This window comes from Canis lupus, chromosome 14 (assembly GCF_048164855.1).
Source record: "Canis lupus baileyi chromosome 14, mCanLup2.hap1, whole genome shotgun sequence".
NCBI classification, from domain to species: Eukaryota; Metazoa; Chordata; class Mammalia; order Carnivora; family Canidae; genus Canis; species Canis lupus.
The window spans coordinates 43272376-43290322 of record NC_132851.1 but is presented as its reverse complement, the minus strand read 5'-3'; the positions used below and the strand labels follow the sequence as shown (position 1 = coordinate 43290322).

Genomic DNA, 17947 nt, shown 5'->3' with positions numbered 1-17947 from the left:
GTGTCCCACGCCGGTGGCTGACAGTCCCCTCGACAGCCCTCATGACGTCCCCACGCCGGTGGCTGACAGTCCCCTCAACATCCCCATGACGTCCCCACGTCGTCCCTCTCAACATCCCCATGACTTTCTCACGCTGTCCCCCTCGACGTCCCCATGACGTCCCCACGCTGTCCCCATGACGTCCCCACACCGTCCCTCTCGACATCCCCATGACGTCCCCACGACGTCCCCCGCGGTCCCCCGCCGTCCCCCTTGCTCTTCTCTGGACCGCGGAAAGGTGGGTGCAGACCGACGGGGCAGCAGCCGAGCAGAGCCCAGGGTCGCGCCTGGTCCCGGCCGCCGTCGGGCTGCGGTCACCGCGGTCCCGGCCCCGCCGATGCCTGCCGTCGCCTCTGCCCCGGGGCCCGCGTCACAGCGGCCTGAAGGGACAACGTCATCCACGGGCTCCAGCAGTGACGGGCAGACCGCAGCGGTCAGTGTCCTCCCCGGTTCACACACGCTCCCGCCACACACTCGGGGGTTCTTTACCGGAAATTACCTTTTATGCGTAATTTATTCTTTTTTTTAAAAAAAAGCTCTTATTTATTCATGAGAGAGGCAGAGACCCAGGCAGAGGGAGGAGCAGGCTGCATGCGGGGAGCCCAACGCAGGACTCGATCCCGGGACCCCGGGGTCATGACCTGGGCTGAAGGCAGGTGCATTTATTTTTTTTAATTAAATTAAATTTAACTTAATTTAATTTTACTTTATTTTTTATTTTATTTTTTATTTTATTTTATTTTTTATTTTATTACTTTTTATTTTTATTTCTTTTTATCTTTTATTGGAGTTCTATTTGGCAATACACAGCATAACACCAACGTGATTTAAGAGAAAGATTTGCATCATCACTGTAAGTCGAAAAAGCATCACGAGCTGTCATACGTTAAAAGTTAGTGGAATCAATAGATTTAAAAAAAAATGGGATTCAATGCTAAGATTTCACCTGTGAAAGGCTCTGAATCCGTATTGATGAAAAGCGTGGAGCAGCGGGGCCCCTGAGCGGCTGGGACAGCTGCGCATCTGCCTTGGGCGCAGGCTGGGAGGTGGCCCTGCCATCAGGGTCAGGCTCCCGTCCCCTCCTGCCTGTCCCCCCGTTCATGCTCAAACCATGGGCACTCTCCCTCTCTCTCTCTCTCTCTCTCTCAAAAAAACAAAACAAAAAACATAGATTAACAGGCATCAGACAAAAATTTAAAAACATTGCACCAAAGATTTTTGGCCTTGACCTCATTAGCTGCTTTGAAATAAAATGGAGAGCAGAAATTTCCCTGCAGGACTGAGTGCCCTTGATGTCATGCTTCTCTCCCCTGAAACCACCTCCTTATTTCCATCAGTCCCACGCTTCGGTCACCCTGCAGGGTCTTACCTGGCCGACGTTGCATTCACAAACCCACGGATGAGACATGCACTCAGTAGAAAAACATACATAATTTATTTTATTTTATTTTATTTTATTTTTTAAAGATTTTATTTATTTATTCATGAGAGACAGAGAGAGGCAGAGTCACAGGCAGAGGGAGAAGCAGGCTCCATGCAGGGAGCCCGACGTGAGACTCGATCCCGGGTCTCCAGGATCACACCCTGGGCTGAAGGCAACACTAAACCGCTGAGCCACCAGGGCTGCCCCGTAATTTATTTTAAAAGAAAAATTTGCATCGTCCCTGTAAGCTGAAAAAGCATCAGCGAGCGTTCCTTCATCAGGTACTGTCCTGGATCCGGAAATGCAAAGAAAACGAGCAAATTGTCTGAAATCGCACAAAAAGGTGAATGGAAAAGGGCTGCATCTGAAACCAAAGCTGAACCCTTTGCGATGATCTTCACCAGCCCAGGTTTATTTAGTGTTCAGTCTGGGAAGGAAGGAGAGGTTGAGCCACCAGAGTTTCTTTCTTTCTTTCTTTCTTTTTTCTAATTTTTCTTTGCCACCAGAGTTTCAAGGTGCAGGTGTGCCTCCCTAAGGCCCTTGAAAGATGACAAGTTTTGCTCAAGGAGCCAAGCAGGGCCTGACCAAGCAGAGGAACCACAGGTGAGGTGACGGCTCACCATGTCCCAGGATGACCCTGCACGCTCCTGCCTGCCACGCTTGATGCTTCCTGCCACCTGCTGGCGCAGGGGTTCCTGTGGCTGTTCCCGCACAGACCTCGGAGGAGAAGGCGGCTCTGTAAGTAACTGCCCACAGTTAGTGACCCGGTGGCTGGGAGCCCAAGCAGTGCGGCTCCAGCGTCCCCACCTGTAACCCTTCCGTTCAAGTCCACTGGGCGAGGGCAAAGGGGTACAAACCTAGGACTTCACGAGTTACTTGTCCGTTAATGGTCACTGGAGGCAAATGGGCAAGATCCGGGACAGGTACATTTCACTCGAGGCAGGGATTCCCGAAGAGCTCATGTGATTGAAAACTCCCAGAAATCGAGAATCGTGTCCCCCGCCCCCGGCCCCATGAATCACCGTGTAGTAGAGAAGTTACCGCCTTACACGCTGCATCAATCCACAGCAGCCCTATTTGCATGTATCATGTGTACGAATATTAGGACATCGGAAGGGCTTGCAGGTGGCTGGGGCTGCTCTAACAGAGGGCCACAGGCTGTGTGTCTTCAGCATTTATCTTCCCACAGCTGTGGAGTCTAGAGGGCCAAGACCAAGGTGTCCGCGGGGCTGGTTTCTCCCGAGGCCTCTCTCCTTGGCTAGTAGGTGATGGTCCTCTCCCTGTGCCTTTATATGATCTTCCCTCTGTGCTCATGTCCTAGGCCCCTTTTACAAGCATGTGAGTCATTTTAGGTTTGGGGCAGCCCCAGAAACCTCACTCTAACCCAGGCACCTCTTTAGAGACCTCATCTTCAAATACAGCCGTGTTCTGAAGTGTACGGGGGTTAGGAGCACCAATATGAATTTGGAGCGGGGCGGGGGACACAACGTAGCCCATAACGAAGTGAATGATAAATAAAAATACATAAAACGATTTTAGCACCTCTAAGTTTGTTTCAAAGTTGGTCACGGAGCATTTTAACACTAGCATACTCTCAATAATGTTTAACGTTACAGTAGTGCTCACAAGCACGTGAACAAATTGATAAGCAGCACATGCGTGGATGTTAACTGAGGGTCTCCAGGACTGCTGTTAGGCAGCTAGAGTGCTGCCACCACGTGTCTCCAGTGGAAAATACAGCTTAGAATTCATTTTTTTTTTCTTTTCTTTCTTTCTTTCTTTTTTTTTTTAGGATTCATTTTCTTTTTTTTCTTTTTTTAAATTTAAATTTTTGTTTTTATTTTTAGAATTAATTTTCTAAGTCTGTTTTTAAAATCTGCAATTTGGGACTTAGGGACACCTGGGTGGCTCAGCAGTGGAGCATCTGCCTTCGGCCCAGGGCGTGACCCCAGGATCACGAGATCGAATCCCGTGTCGGGCTCCCTGCATGCAGCCTGCTTCTCCCTCTGCCTGTGTCTCTGCCTCTCTCTGTGTGTCTCTCACGAATAAATAAATACAATCTTTTAAAAAAAATAAAATGTGGGATTATTTTCAGAGTTTCATGTATTTTCAGGTGAGGGCTGCACAGGTATTTTTGTATCACAAAGCAGAAGGTACGTGGAGAAAGAAGGAGAAAAGTGGCAGGAGTTCTATATGAAGGAAGCAGTTTCAGTCAAGTCTGTGAAGAGCCTTGAACAGGGTCTTGCTAGTTGGCGTCGTACTGTACGCAAGGAAATAACACATCTGGTTTTTGTCTTAGGGAGCTTGCTCTAACGATGGTGTGTAAAGAGGTAGAAGAGGAACACAGGAGAAGTGACGAGGCAGAAATGGGGCCAAAAGAGGAGAGGCTCCTATTTTTCTCCCCTAGATGAGACACAGTAAGGGCCTGAATGAGTTGCTGGCAGAGAAGAGGGATGAAAGAGTAATTGGTAGATATTTTGGAGCTACAATTAGGATTAATTGGATGTAAGAGGGAGGGAGGAGTCCAGGAGAACTTTCTATTTTCTAGCTTTGATATATTGGAGAATCTGATTGATGTTTACTAGAATGTGAAACTTCAATACTCCGTATCCAGTGGGGTTTTATAAATGGAGCCCAGGGGAAAAAAGCTCAGGGCTAAAATTTTGGAAACCACATATAAAAAAGACAATGACAAAAACCGTGGGAGATTTTGAGGTCAGAGAGTAGGAAATAAAACAGTTGAGAAGAGAACCCGACACACTAAGTAGGATGCCCTTTCATGGAACGACACAGTTCACAGACTGGCATGTATGATGCGTGTCTACATTTTTTTTTTTTTTAGAAATTCCAGTAATTATCCAAGAGCGCAGTACAAAGCAAGGGATGCAAAAATGAAATAGATAACGGATGTGGTACTGAAAGGATTCGCAAAAAAGGGAAGAGCGCCATCAAGTATTACAGTGTCGTATTTGATAGGTTAGAATACGGGCCAGTTGTTATAGGAGAAGAGAAAGAAGACACCCTCCACACTCGGGGTGGAGGTATACGAAAAATCTTCATGTGGCAAGTGAATTTATACACACTTATAAGGACTTAGTACGTGCCACATACTCACCTAAGCCCTTTATGAATCTTACCTCAATTTTTGAAGCAACCGTGTAATTAGTATTATACCCCCTATGTTAAAGATGGGGAAACCGAGGCTTCGGCAGGTTAGTTTGTTTGCATTCACATACATGGCACGTGGCGAAGGGACATTCAGACACTCCTATGCTAGATTTCAAAACCATTCCACTGGACGTGAAGTGATGCCCCCTAAGTTGGGTGTAAAGTTTTAACCAGGCTGAGAATCGGAAGTGGTGGGTGGCATTCCAGGTCCTATGTGAGCAAAGGCATGACACATATGGGGAACTTCTAGCAGCTTCTAGCTTGCAGGAATTTCGAGTTCAGGAGGAGAGGAAGCTGGAAATCAGAAGTCAGACTTGGAAGGAAGAGCCTGGAGTTTATGTTGTAGGTAATTTCAGCCCCACTGCAACATTAGGAGGTATCAGGCAAGGGGGGGAATGTGGCAAGTCAGTGCTCGTGTAGGTCTCTCTGACAGCTGCTTGAAGGCAGGGGATAAGTTAGGTTTAGGAGATAAATGATGATAGCTTATTAGGGCAGTGGTAGTGTGGATGGAGAAGAAATACGCTTGACTAGAAAGTAAAATTGGCCTGCCTTGTAAAGGGAACTGAATGTGGAAAAGGCAACTTTTACAAAACCAAAGTAAAAAAAAAAAAAAAAAAAAAAAGAAAAAGAAGAAAAAAAATTTCTACTATTTAATCCTTGAAATGTGTCAACTGGTCTGTGATTTTCATTCATCTGAAATAACATCCCTTGGTTTAAAAGATTAAGAATACAGAAGAGGGAGCATTTTGCTTTGTTTTGCCCCAGTGAGACTCTTGTGACAACCTTTCCAGGTGAAGACCAAGTCAACTACTTTCTAACTTCATGGGATATTAGTCTTTATTATGAAAGAAAAGAGAAAAGAAAAGAAAAGAAAAGAAAGAAAAGAAAAGAAAAGAAAAGAGAAAAGAAAGAAGAAAGAAAGAAAGGAGAGAGAGAGAGAAAGAAAGAAGAAAGGAAGGAAGGAAGGAAGGAAGGAAGGAAGGAAGGAAGGAAGGAAAGAAGGAAGGAGAGAGAAAAGAAAAAAAAGAAAAGAAAAAAGAGAAAAAGAAAAAAACCTTTAAAGCAAAGCCTCTGCTTCACAAATTCCTCCACGAAACTTCTTGATTCAGGGATTTAGAAATGACTGAAATGACTTGCCTTTGGCATTCTCACTATTTTATTTTATTTATTTTATTTTATTTTATTTTATTTTATTTTATTTTATTTTATTTTTATTTTATTTTTTATAAATTTATTTTTTATTGGTGTTCAATTTGCCAACATATAGCATAACACCCAGTGCTCATCCCGTCAAGTGCCCCCCTCAGTGCCCGTCACCCAGTCACCCCCACCCCCCGCCCACCTCCCCTTCCACCACCCCTAGTTCGTTTCCCAGAGTTAGGAGTCTTCATGTTCTGTCTCCCTCTCTGATATTTCCTACCCATTTTTTCTCCTTTCCCCTTCATTCCCTTTCACTATTTTTTATATTCCCCAAATGAATGAGACCATATAATGTTTGTCCTTCTCCGATTGACTTACTTCACTCAGCATCATACCCTCCAGGCATTCTCACGTTTGTTGTTTGGGTATAGAGAAGCCTGTTTGATGACCTCAGAGCTTAGAGTCTCTGACCTGCTGAAACGACAGGCTCCTCACACACCAGATTATGTCACACGTGAACGGCCCAGCCGCTGCGTTCAGCAGTCAGGTAAAGTAACTTCCAGAACCACAAGGGAATGCCCAGCATGGGCTGTGCCCCTTGAAATGTGTGTTTGAAGGCACAAATCTTCCCTAGGAAAACCATGAAAGTGGTGTCTTCTTCCAAATGCAATGTCAACGAGCGTTTGTATTTCATTTAAGAATACACAACTTAAAGGTTTTAAGTGGTTCGTTATAAAAAACTAAATTTCCAAATAAGTAATCCAATATGAATGTCAACGTGTGGTCTTTATCGTCTTAAAATATGGGGAAGCATAAGATTGGAAGTGGGGTTTTGTTTTTGTGGTTTTGTTGTTTCATTGGGTTTTTGTTTTTGTGGTTCTGTTGTCCCATTTTGTTTTTAAGTAGGCCGCACACCCAACATGCGGCTTGAACTCACAACCCTGACATAGAAGGCTGTGTGCTCCCGGGGCTGAGCCAGCAGGCACCGCAAGCCTGGAAGCATCTAAACTGAGAGCATATCTGAGCCCAACGTGTACAACAATAGCCACGGAAGGAGCAGCAGTAAGATTCTTGGTGATTGCAGTGTTTCTACCAGAAGACGAGCTGTCGTTCTGCTCCGAACCACACGGCTCGCTCGCCTCGGCAGGTGTTCTCCACAGGAAAAACTAGGTCCTGACAACCGGTGGAAGCCTGTGGCAGGAAATGTCCACTATAGAGATTGAAGGATTCATAAACAATCCAGAAGAGTGGGTTTCTAAGAGCAAAAATGCCAAGGAAAATAGATCTTTATTCCTTAAGGGAATTCATGTTTTGTTGACTCCATCTGTCTTTGGAAAATCACTTTGGCATCTACTTCTTACTTATTTACTTATTTATCTTTATCTTCTCTGTTTTTTTTATTTTTTATTATTTTTATTTTTATTTTTTTTTTAGAATCACTATTTGTACAGTTGCTGATCATTTTTTTTTCCTCTTCCAATTGCTCTGCTTTTTGTCATTAGTTTTAGATTCATGAAGCCCCTCACTAGTATTAATTTATTGGAAAGGGCGTTACCTTACGGCGTGTCATTCCATTTTGTGCTTATTTCTCTCTGGTGGTTGTGGGACTTACTTCTTTATTGCTCTGAAGGAAAGAAATTGCCACACCCAGGGTAAAGGACATGAGGAATGAATACTTTTGAAATTGCGCTAAGAATATGAAAAAAGTAAACAGCTGTCAAAAACAAAGAAAGGCCTAGAGCCTCTACTGAAAAGATCTCTGCGGATTGCAGTGGATTTAAGTTTGCAGTAAAGATGCGTGAGCAGAAATTGTTGGCACGTTCAGGCTGCCCGCCAAGCAGCTTTGCATCACAAATTAGCGTCTATCAGAAGCTTCTGCTGTGGCCACATCAAGAGGGCAGCTTTTTTCCTCAATGTGCTTATCCTCAGTGTTTCAGTAGGGATAGGAGGTGTTTTTATACTTTAAAGTCCCAAAAATTCATTTTTAAAAAGATCGTATGTACGTATGTATTTGAGGGAATGAGAGAGAAGCCCATTCCCTGCGGAGCAGAGAGCCCAGCTCAACCCGGGGCTTGATCCTAGGGCCCTAAGATCAGGACCCGGGCAGAAGGCGGAAGCTTAACCCACTGAACTGTCCAGGCACCCCTCCACACACTTCATTTTATCGATGAGAGAATGGAGATCCAGAAAAGCTAAGTAAGTTGCCTGATGTCCAATGGGGAAGAAGACCTCTTTCCTTATTCGACGTAAGCCTCCTTATTTGCAGGAAATAATGCCTAGGGAAACCTCTGAGACAACACTCAGTGGCTGTCTAAGTGGGGAAAGTTGAGACCATTCTTCCCTCTGGAAAAGGGTGAGCTGTAGATCCTCTGGTATCGTGTAAGTGTTGTTGAATGAATCTAATGTCTCCCATTTCCTTTCTTTGTCATAAATGATTGAGGGAGAAATCATGTACGTGTCTCACATCTACAGGAGATGTTATAATGGCTATTGGTTTGGTTTACTGGATAAATTATCTGACTTTCTCAGGACAGGAGAGTTGCATAATATTGGCATGACATTTTTGAAGATGAGTTTTTGTTCATTTAATTATTATTATTTTTTATTTTTATTTTTTTAATTTTTATTTATTTATGAGAGTCACACAGAGAGAGAAAGAGGCAGAGACATAGGCAGAGGGAGAAGCAGGCTCCATGCACCGGGAGCCCGACGTGGGATTCGATCCCAGGTCTCCAGGATCGCGCCCTGGGCCAAAGGCAGGCGCTAAACCGCTGCGCCACCCAGGGATCCCTTTTTTTTTTTTTTTTTTAAGAACTTACACAAAGGCAGTTTTACTGACAAGGCTCTTTTATGAGATCTGTTGTCACAAAGCAACATACATTCATCATCTCTGGTCAAGAAACTTCCCATGCTTCACTGGGCCCTGTGTATCACAGCCTATCACAAGGCTGGAATTAAGGTGTTGAACTTGGAAGGTCATGTGACCCAGAGTCTCCTCTGAACTTGCAGCCAGACAAGGGTCCATGACTAAAGTCACTCGGTGATTATTGGCAGCATTCAAATCGTGTTGACTCAGGATCCCATTTCCTCCCTGTCTGCTGGAGCCCTCCCGATTCTGTGCCACCCGGGCCTCTGCCACCCTGCAGCCTGCATCATTGGAGTGTGCAAGCCACGAGGACAATAGAGACAAGTCACGATCACTTGTAACTTGCTCGTGGTCATAGCACCCCACCACTTTTGCCGTGTTTTACTGATTAGAACCAAGGTAGTTGGGGCACCCGGGTGGCTCAGTGGTTGAGCGTCTGCCCTTGGCTCAGGGCATGATCCCGGGGTCCTGGGATCGAGTCCTCCATCAGTCTTGACTTTGAAGCTATGTGTGCATATTGTGCAGGAAACTTAAGTCTAAAAAAAAAAAATCCATTGCATCACTATGTTTAGTGGGCATGTGTAAGGCACAATACGTTGTGGGCCTACATAAGAGAAGGGATGAAAACGGACACTACCAGAAACCACTTCAAGGTGTGGGAGCCCATGTTTCCCTCAGGAGCTCACCAACACTACAGATAAACCCTGGAAAACGGCGAGGGCACTGTATAAATCTGTACACTAAGTGCTGGAAAAGCTTCATTTTTTTCCTCATTATTAGATAAGAATAAACACATATAGTAATTCTTCTGTTGGTTTCTGTCATCAGACAGATGTTTCACTTGATCAGGTCATCAAGTGAAAGTATCATAGGACACGGAAAGCTCTATTCTCTCAATACACGTTGTCCCTGAATACCTCCTGCCTTTGACCCTACCCACAGCGGCAGAGATGGGAGGCAGTAGCTCCAGGACGCATCAGGCCATGAATAGCAAGAACTTCCACCCCAGTCGCACTGTGGAAACTCCCCTTCCTATTTCCTGACACCAGTGCTCCTTCTCGGTAGAAGTATCTTCTCTAAATACCTATGGGCCCTGGAGCAGATGGCAGGGTTTTTCCACTGGCACTTTGAAAAGCAGAATCCTTGGGTGTCTGGGTGGCTCAGCCCCTTAAGAGTCCACCTTCAGCTCAGGTCCTGATCTCCAATCCTGGGATCCAGCCTGCACCGGGCTCCCTCGGCATCGCCCCCTCTCCCTCTGTCTTTCCTCCCTGCTTGTGCTCTTTGCCCTTCCCCTCCCCCCTCTCTCTCTGTCTCAAATAAATAAATTCTTTGAAAAAAAAACAGAATCCTTACAGTAGTGGCATGGCTGCTTTTTCTTCTATTTTGTCTAGAATCTAAGACTCCAGGGACCTCAGGAATCTATCTGCTTCTTTTCATGTGAATGACTGTTCTGCAGGACAGAAAGAATGCAGCAATAGTCAAAAGTCATTTTTCTCACTGTAGACTCATCAACTTTATCATAGAAATTCTTCCCAGATTCTGGCAGTAGGATGATTCCAAGCATCAGTTTTTTGAGATTGTGGAGTATTTATCTCTTTCTAAATCCCCATGAGTATTTTTCCTGGGGATGGTGAGGCAACTTTCTAACCCAGTGCCATTTTAAACCAGAGATCCAGAACATTTTTTAAAAATAAATGAAAAAAAAGGGATCCCTGGGTGGCGCAGCGGTTTGGCGCCTGCCTTCGGCCCAGGGCGTGATCCTGGAGACCCGGGATCGAGTCCCACATCGGGCCCCTGGTGCATGGAGCCTGCTTCTCCCTCTGTCTGTGTCTCTGCCCCTCTCTCTCTCTCTGTGGCTATCATAAATAAATAAAAATTTAAAAAAAAAAATAAATGAAAAAAAATGAAATTTTATTCAAAATATTGATTTGCTACTCTGTACACTACTTTCCCTACTTCTTGTTTGTGAATGAAAATATAAACACTTCAAAGTACAGAGTCGTTTGTAAAAGGATGCGTCTGTATCAAGACAATGTTTGAGTAAATGTCCATTAAATTAAAATTTTGAAGCATAAGTAATTAGTGAGGTCCTAGTGCCAAAGCTGGAGATACTGTTTTCTGAAATAAAATCTTTTTTTTTTAAAGATTTATTTATTTATTCATGAGAGACACACAGAGAGAGAAGCAGAGACACAGGCAGAGGGAGAAGCAGGCTCCCTGCAGAGATCCCAATGTGGGACTCGATCCCAGGACCCCGGGGTCATGACCTGGGCCAAAGGCAGGCGCCCAACCTCTGAGCCACCCAGGTGTCCCTGAAATAAAATTTCTATGTTAGCAATTGTATTTAAATACATATAATATTTGGTCATTTTTTTTCAAACTACTGTAACTACTTTCACCCACTTGATATAATAAAATGCTCAAGCTTAGAATACCTTGGAAAAAATCTAATGGCACAATTGCAAAGGTATAATTATGGCAGAACATGGGAAAGCTTTTGCCTTTCATTACTGAAGGAAATATAGACAATGTATGCTTGCAACATTACTGATTAGTATCTAAGAGAGCTTAACCAAAATAATAAGTGGTACATTTATAAGAAAATCCATTCTTAGTGTTTATGTTATTAAAAATTCTATTTCTTTCAATTAGCAATCGCGCCTTGGGTAAACCTCATTGGCTATGATGCTGCCACTGTGCAAAGCTAAAATTTTATTTCTTTATAAAAAATAAGAGATTAATGTTGAAGTTATGTTTTATGTCTAATCGTTATGTCTACATAACAGATACCCATCACCTTCTTTTGCTGCAGTGGATTTTTTCATGTGGATCTATGTCATAGCAAAATAGAATTCATAAGAAATATTTCTGTGGTGAGTGCCTGTAGATTGAGGGAATGGAAATACCTGCTCTTTTCCAACTTTATTTCTACTTAGAAGCATAATCATAACAGATAACATTTACTGAGCATTTACTATTTGCCCCACACTGTATTAATTATTCCTGTTATAAAAGCCTGTATAATCCTGTTTTATACACAAATCTATTTATGCTTATCTATTTATCTACATTGCTTATTGATTAATAATTTAGGCATATTATGAAACATGGAAAAATAAAATTAAGTAGATGAGAGAAGTATAAAATAGTCCCCAAGAGGTAGGTATAAATTTTATTCTTGTTTTACAGGTGAGAGAACTGAGGATCCATGTAGTTACAGAAGTTGTGGAGGAATTTATGTAATTCCCAGGAAAGAATTCCTATAAAAATTCTCTTGGTGTACTAAATGTATATAAATTGGATTCTGAGGGATGCCTGGTGGCTCAGTGGTTGAACGACTGCCTTCGGCCCAGGGCGTGACTCCAGGGTCCTGGGATCGAGTCCTGCATTGGGCTCCCTGCATGGAGCCTGCTGCTCTCTCTGCCTGTGTCTCTGCCTCTCCCTCTGTGTCTCTCATGAATAAATAAATAAAATCTGAAAGAAAGAGGAAAGAAAAGAAAGAAAGAAAGAAAGAAAGAAAGAAAGAAAGAAAGAAAGAAAGAAAGAAAGAAAAAGAGAAAGAAGAAAGAAAGAAAGAAAGAAAGAAAGAAAGAAAGAAAGAAAGAAAGAAGAAAGAAAGAAAGAAAGAAAGAAAGAAAGAAAGAAAGAAAGAAAGAAAGAATTAGATTTTGTTACTACATTTTAAAATGATTTTTATAGTAGTATGTTTACTAAGAATGGATAACTCACCTACTACTCATATCAACTTTCATAATTTCAGATGCAATTTATATTTTTGCTAATTAAGTCATTACCAAACTAAAAACTTCATGTGTTCAGTAATAATTCTGCTAGATTCCTTTTTTTTCCCTCAGATAAAAGTGCAAGCTAACAAGAGATAGCTAAATTGGAATTCAGTGATAAATTATGACAACATTAATGAGGGACAACCCTGTAATTCATTTTCTTACCATAGAACACATTGAGCTCTTTAAAATTCATGCATTGAAACAATTTTATGCCCATTTTCATGTTACTATGTAATATTCAGGGCTGCAGTTTCAGGCTTATAAAATGGAAGCAGCATGGTCTTTAAAGGCGGATGATCAGGAGCAGATCTTACATGGTATTAACAAAGGAACATGTAGAGAATACTGACCAAAAAATATATATATATATGTTTTAAAGTAATGGAACACGGATTGTCTTGTATTCTTTCTGCCTTACCAAGAGTAGTAATTGATAGTCACAATGGAATCATTGTACATTAAACTTCAATACAGACAGCCCCAATAAAATAATTACTGATAAACACTGGTAACAATCCATTTCTCTGTCGGCAGAGATAGAAAGTCATGACACATTTTTTCTCAAGGATCATTGGCAACTGCTCGGCAGAAAAATATTTTTTGCAGGTTGCGCATAAATATTTAGTGTTTCCAAACAGGTACATCCCCAACAGCAGTATTTTTGACAGCGACAGACAGTCTTTTGGGAGAAACAGTTTGAGTAATGAAAGAAAACAGGGCTGGATGTGGGAATTGATATTCCAAGTTAAGTCGGGCCCCATACTAGGGGGGTGGCTTTGCACAAGTCACTTAGCTTTCTGAGCCTCCATTTCTATATCAAAGGATTACAGTAGAGATGTCATAATGTTATGGGATTCCTAGATCAATACACAGCAATTAGATCAATTAGAAATACTGGGCTTTAAATATGCAATATTAAAAGTAGTGATCATCCATCTAAGCATTCATCTTTTTTTTTAAGCATTCATTTTTTAATTTAACATGTGTATGTTTGCCTAATTGTCAGATAAAGGGCGAATTGTTTCAGATAAAGCTGTTGATCAACTCACAATCTCTTCAACACCCGACAGATCACCGGAGAGAATAAGAAATTATGTGGATGGAAATTCTTCTCATGACCACTGCTAATTATAGTCAGCAACAACAGATTTTTTCTTTTCCTGATTTCGGTAAGTCACTATGCCATTAAAGGTACAGTTTTTATAGTCTTCCTTGTGTAAACTTTGTTATCATCTACCAATCTGCTACTTTGAAAGGGACATCTTACTTTCTTGAGTAATTAGAAACAGAAGTCTAAGAAGAACATGGTAGCTTAACCCAGGGTGACAGCAGTGGAGATGGAGAGACTTGGTTAGTGAAAGATGCATTTTTTTAAAAGATTTTATTTATTTATTCATGAGAGACACACAGAGAGAGGCAGAGACACAGGCAGAGGGAGAAGCAAGCTCCCTGCAGGGAGCCTGATGTGGGACTCGATCCCAGGTCTCCAAGATCACACCCTGGGCCCAAGACAGGCACTAGACCACTGAGTCATCCAGGGGTCCCAGAAGATGCATTTTAGAGGTAGAGTCTGTAGTATTCATTGAAGAATTAGATGATTTCTTATAGGAGTGAGTGAGTGGTTTGCAACACCCTTTCTTGGAACAGACAAGAGAGCGTTAGGTTGGATAGCATAGAGATTTTTAGAAACCACTTTGGGTAAAATCAGTTACGATAAGCTCAAAATGTCTATGAAATACCGAATAGTCTGGAGCTGTGGGGAAAGGTGAGGGCTATGTGTGTGACTTCAGGACCTGTCTATACATGGACAGCGTATGGAGCCAGGAGAATGGATGACATCACCGTAGGAGAGAATTTATTTATTTATTTATATTTTTAAAAAATATTTTTATTTATTCATTTATGATAGAGAGAGAGAGAGGCAGAGACACAGGCAGAGGGAGAATCAGGCTCCATGCCGGGAGCCCGACGCGGGACTCGATCCCGGGACTCCAGGATTGCGCCCTGGGCCAAAGGCTGGCGCCAAACCGCTGAGCCACCCAGGGATCCCCCATAGGAGAGAATTTAGAGAGGGAACAGAAGGATGGGAGGAAGGACAGGAGGTAGGGAGAAAGGGAAAAGAGAAAGGAAAGAAGGATTGTGAACAGAACATAGTGAGTGCACTTTGTATCAGATGAGAATCCTTACTCATATTATCCAGTCTTTGATCATTCAGAACCCAGAAATATTTATTTGTGTAGTTGATCCAAAATAATTGATGAAACTGACTGTTTATAATATTGGTTTAAACTTTCTTTATTGGAGACATATATATCTCCACTATATACAAACATTATGTATATAAGAGGCTATTCGTTCATGGAAAAGAAATTTAAATGCATATTTTATTCACATACAATGTTACATGTATAAGATTAGCTCAAAGTATTCGGATGCATATATTAATGTTCATTAATGCACTTATCAGCAGAATGAAGTCCTTTTGTTTTTCAGTGTTTCATGGCTTATAGTTCACTTGAGGTTTAGATTAATTTCATTCTTATATGCCATTTTTGGACCATGTATTTCTGCAATTCATTTGGTCAAGCTTGTTTTTCATAAAGGAAAACTAAGTTGAAAAGCACGAAATCACAAAATGAGTTTAAAATTTAAATAGGAAAAAATAAAAAATACTAAAATTTAAATGGAAAAAAATAAATTTTAAATGGAGTAAAATTGAACATATTATTTGTGGTAAACTTTTCAGTGAATTTGTAGGTCAGAAAAAAAGAATGCACTCTGCGTCCTTGCTGTTACAGGAACGAACTTAACATTCTCACACAAAGAACTTTGAAAGAAAGAATGGAAAGTATGATGATCCAAATATGGCTACTATATAACAATTTGGCCTTTTCTTATGACATTAATATATGAGGACAAGGAAGTTGTCAGAATTCTAGAGATCATCCTCAACAGTTGCCCCTCTCTTTTTCCCTCCTATTCAGTAGAAGTTGAATCCTACCCTATCTTCTTTCCACGTATCTTTTTTTACCTGTTCAATACTAGCTCCATGGTTCCTCATCCACTTAAAACAACTTACCATCATTTGCCCAGAATGAACCTCTTACTTTTACACCTGCCCCGGGCTTGACCCTTCCAAGGCATCCTTTCCTCAGCTGCCCAGATTCTTCCACCAGTTCTCCTGCTTCCATTGCTGTCCTAGTCTAAGCCACCTGTGTCTCATCCTCCTAACCAATTTCTGCAAAAACTGAGCATGTCATCCCATTGCTTAAAATCCTGCAATGACATCTCGTTCAATTATAATAGAATGTAGACCCCTTACCATGTCCTTTACTCTGGCCTCCGTCTATGCCACCAACCTCCATCTCCTTCAGCTTTTCCCTGATTCAGAACCACTACTGCATGATTTCTCTCTAAGCCACAAACTGCAAAATTCATGAGAATTTGCTTTAAATCCTCTTTACATAGCCTTTCAAGTGGCTTCTTTCTCAACAGTCAAGTCTCAGTCCAAGTGACCTTCTTACGAGGCCTTCACTGAATGCCTCCCCCCCTTTGTATTCTACCTCTTAATAGCATATGCCAACTACTTGATAGATTTCAGTTGATTCCTGAAATTATCTAGAATAATAATGTGGGCCCTGGACTTAGCTTACAGGTTTCAAACACTGGCTCTTTCACCTACTAGCTTCCACCTCTGAAAGTTATTTAATCTCTATTTCTTTTCCTCTAAAATGAGATAATCGTACTTCATAAGGTCGTTGCAAAACTTAAAATGATTTAAACCTAAAGTTCATAGAACAATGCCTTGCTAGTCATTATTATTTGCTGTAGATATAGTTGAATCGATAATAAAATATCTCTCTTTATAATTTTGTCCACACTTCTGTAAGTATGACATCTAGAACACAGTCTGGCACTCAATAGTAGATCCTCAGTACACACATAAGCCACTATTATCTGACTGACAGCTCTGATCAGAGAAATTCAAATTCCAAATGTTTTAAAATAATGTGGGAAAAACTGTAATTTATCGTTCTTGCCTTTGGCTCTAGTTGAAAATTTCTAACTGCCAAATATATTCACCCTTGAATAGCAGATTTCAGTTACTGAGATCTGGATACATGGGAAATCTCAGTCCTATAGAGGGGAATTTACATGAAGGAGATCACAGAGGAAATGGGCTTTCAGCCATGAGGTGGATATTGGCAGGTCCTGGTAGGATTGGGGAGTATTAGCCAGGATACCTGGGTCAGAACTAGGGAGATGACTCCTGGAAATGACCCACAGATACAAGAGGGAACCAACTCAGGTAGCTTCTAGGGGTGGAAATTGGTCAAGATTGGCTTGAAAACAGAACAGAACATGCCCTACCAATAAGCTCTACTAGATCAGATCACAGAAGTATACCCGTCTTGGGCTCTGCTGGAGAAGAAAGAAAGGAAAAAAAAAAATCAGAGGTAGATTATAGGTACCTTTCCTAAATGTTGCTTATGTAAGTTGGTTCAGATTTGGATAAAATTGGCAGTACCCCATTATCAGATTGTTGATAAAATCATTATGTTAAGGTCATGTACTATATATTGATTTTGGCTGCATGTTATTAGGAAATCTTGTCTAGGTTAAATATATTCTTATAGATTATGAAGCAAAAGGAAGATTAAGGCCTCTTGCTCTCCATTGCTTGCCTCAAATGAGTGATCTTAAATCAGAGTTTAATGGGAGATGCACACAGAGAAACTCAATCTACCATTTCACTTTATCAAATTATATGTCTCTATACCATTTACTGTGTTTGTAAACTTTAACAAGTCCTGTACAATATTGGATATCCCAGCTTTTAGCAGGGTTGGTTTGTTGTTGTTGTTCGCCTTGGCCTTTTTTTTTTTTTTTTTTTTTTGGCTGTAGCATCTGTTCAGGGTGTCAGATTACAAATTTAGAAACTTATGTGGAGAGCCAGCAGGTCATCATTTCACGAACTGATTTGTTATATATTTCTCAAGTAAAGCTACAAAGCTACATTGCTTGGAACATCTTTTGACATAAAAACTATAAAGGTATGTGTCTCATCCTTCTAAAAAACTTGGCATTTAAACAAAACATGAAACTGAATTATGTAAGGACTCCATTACCGATAGTCATGTTACATAAAGTGTTGCATATTACTGTATTCTCCCTTGAAATTACTCACTATGCTTTATAACAACATGTTTTCATGGACTGAGAAAGTTATGCTATTAAATTTTAAATTCTTTAAACTATAAATTGTTAAAAAAAACTTACATTCTCCTAGTCCAGATTTTAATTTGCATAATTCATCATAATTCATAGCTACTTTCATACACATTACTAATGAAAAGTCTTGATTTACTAAGTCAGATATATGAATTGCTGCATCTAATTTTAGAAAAACTTCCTATATTTCTACTGAACTGAAAAAACTTGATATATTTGGCAATTACTCGAATATTTCTGATTAATGAAGATCTTAGAGCTAAGGCTGTTAATGCAATTTCATTTGAAACT

General features: G+C 41.2%; 1 protein-coding gene across 6 annotated transcripts in view; it reads left to right on the top strand.

Moving 5' to 3' along the window:
* YIPF7 (Yip1 domain family member 7) overlaps window positions 1-17947 on the top strand; it is a 43483-nt gene continuing 25536 nt past the window's right edge. For 2 of the 6 annotated variants that reach the window (XM_072774919.1, XM_072774912.1), the window contains exon 1: window positions 17347-17478. The gene's annotated coding sequence lies outside the window, so the exon portion shown is untranslated. Of the gene's footprint in view, window positions 1806-1968; window positions 2201-13494; window positions 13594-17346; window positions 17479-17947 lie in introns of those variants that run through there. The other 4 variants (XM_072774915.1, XM_072774914.1, XM_072774913.1 and 1 more) reach the window with 4 other exon arrangements.